General features: G+C 52.3%; 1 protein-coding gene across 1 annotated transcript in view; it reads right to left on the bottom strand.

Moving 5' to 3' along the window:
- Window positions 1-6: 6 nt before the first annotated feature.
- ARL14 (ADP ribosylation factor like GTPase 14) overlaps window positions 7-2,338 on the bottom strand; it is a 121,059-nt gene continuing 118,727 nt past the window's right edge. Inside the window, exon 2 of the transcript XR_002777623.1 lies at window positions 7-1,452. The gene's annotated coding sequence lies outside the window, so the exon portion shown is untranslated. The remainder of the gene's footprint in view (window positions 1,453-2,338) is intronic.

Raw genomic sequence — 2,338 nt, 5'->3', positions numbered from 1 at the left:
CGCGCCGCCTCCGCTCCCAGCGCCCCTTTGTGAGGCGGCGGCGGCCGAGACGGCGGAGGTGGCAGCAGCAGCCGCGGGTGCCTGGTCTGGCGAGAAGGATCAAGTTAAAGTTGCGCGGGGCAGGTCTGCCGCGGTGAGCGAAAGAGTTCGGGGGCGCTGGCGCCCGCGCAGCCCCTCCGCGGGTGCCCTCTTGTCGCTCCGGGGAGTGATCAGCAGGTAAGGAGGCGCAGAGCGCGAGAGCCCGGTGGGCGAGGGATGCACGTCCGCTCGGTTGCCGCTGCTGCAGAGAAGCGCAGAGCCCGCCGAGTGTTCCGATTCCTTCAGACACCCCGGGGGGGCCCAAGAGAATAAAAGTTTTGCGGGAGCCTGGGCAGAGGTAGGGGGTAAGCGGAGCCCAGCGACGCAGCACGATAGGCGTTGAGCCGCAGGCAGCCGGCCCGGCTCTGCCTGCCTCTCCCTAGCACCTCCCAGTTCAGCTCGTTTGGGCGCCGCTCGCGCGCTCCCACCTCGCCTCCTGGCTCGAGCTCGCCCCGCCCCTCGCGCGCTCGCCCCGCCCCGCCCCGCCCCACAAGCCTAGACTCCAGGCCGCGAGGTGCTCGGGTCGAGCTGTCAAAGGCTGAGGAAGCTTGGCAGCGGCTGGAGCTCTAGCACCCCGGGGCGGTGCAGGCGAACTGAGAGGGAGAAACGGGACACCTCCGCTGCCTAGGTGGAGTAGATGGTCGTCCCTCCCTCCTGTAAGGGCTCCCAGGACAATGTAATGCTGATCTTGGTAGTCTGGACGTTGGTTTCCCGGGAGCTACTGCTGCCAGCTGGAAAGCAGAGAGCCGCACATGAGCGTCCCCCCCTCCAGCAGTCGGCACAATAGTGCGGTCCCCGCCTTGCCAGGCATAAGGCAAGCGAGAAGGGACGCACTTCTTCCGGCTCGCGAAGCGAGGCTGAGGGCCTCAGACCTTCGGTGTTCTGTGACAAAGGCCTGCTGGGATCTCCTGAGAAGCGAAGAGCGAACCTGGGGCCTTCTCGCGTCTAGAAAAGACCCTCCTGAGAACAGCAGAATATGAAGATTCGCAGCCACAAGGAAATGCGGTCTGACGTTAACCTCCGGAGGGGCGAGAATGGGCTGACTTCTCGGAGAGCTGCTGGCGTTCCAAGAGTTGGAGACTTAGCCACGAAGGCCTTACCTAATTGCAACAGTTCCACCGAGAGACACCTAGTGGAGTATCAGGCGCTCCTGACCCTGCCACGGAGCTCTGACTCTGCTGTTCTGGTTTAAAGGTCCTTTTGAAGCTCGAAACTAGCGGCCTCCTACCACATCCTCAATCATAGCAGAAGGTGAAGTGCGGGCGGGAGTCTTTAGATAAACACGCGAACAGCCGCAGAGAAGAGTATGGGCTTCCAGAAGCCATCAAAGATAACTTGCTGAAATATGGGCAGGTATCAGTGGCCTTGAAGATGCTGGGAAAAGAAGAGAACAATGCACAAATCAGCTTAGAATATAGAAATAAGTGAGCTTTAAAGGAAAATATTCACTCTCACTACCCCTGTCCAGGAAGAAGAGTGCTGATCTGCAGCTTCCAAGTCTGCTAGACTGAAACGTACAGGCTGCCCAAGCACTGCTGCCTTGGTATGATCCCGACTGTTTAAAAAATAAATTAAAATAAATTAAATACTGGAAGGAAATACACCAAAATGTTCATAGTGGTTAACTGCAGAAGTAAATTATATGTGGTTTTCATTTTCTACTTTGGATTTTTGTATGTTTTCTATAGCTTTTTCAAAGTTTTTGCAAAAGACACAAATTGCCATCATAACCAGAAAAAAAAAAATGAAAACTTTGACATTTCAGTTATACATGCACAGAAAAGACAGGAAGGAAATATGACGAACTGTAAAAGAATGTTATTTTCAACAACTAAGATATTGTCTCCTGTTCCGCTTTGCACTTTTCCATATTTTCCACGTGATAGAGAAAAGCTTTAGAAATAAATTAGGTCATTCTGTTCAAAAGTCATAACTCTTGAGATAATGAGTTCAAAAGCCTTTAGGAACTATAAAGCAAAAGTAATGCATTTGTGTTATTATGAAGATGAGTTTACAGTACTTCTCACTGTAAGTTAGCAAATGGCTTTGGGTGCATTATCAGCCTCTCTGTACACGAATCTGTTTCTCTATAGCAAAGGCAACTTGCAGATAACCTGATAAAGATTCCAGAACTATAGGTCAAACTAGGCCCTGGAATAGCAGTGTAATTCCAAACCTAGGAGCACATCCATCCTGTCCATAACAGATATTCATGAGAGGCATAACTTCCTTGTTTCTACCATATCTTAATAAAGAGAAG

Source organism: Pteropus vampyrus, unplaced genomic scaffold (assembly GCF_000151845.1).
Source record: "Pteropus vampyrus isolate Shadow unplaced genomic scaffold, Pvam_2.0 Scaffold12, whole genome shotgun sequence".
NCBI classification, from domain to species: Eukaryota; Metazoa; Chordata; class Mammalia; order Chiroptera; family Pteropodidae; genus Pteropus; species Pteropus vampyrus.
This window is presented reverse-complemented; position numbering and strand designations above follow the sequence as displayed.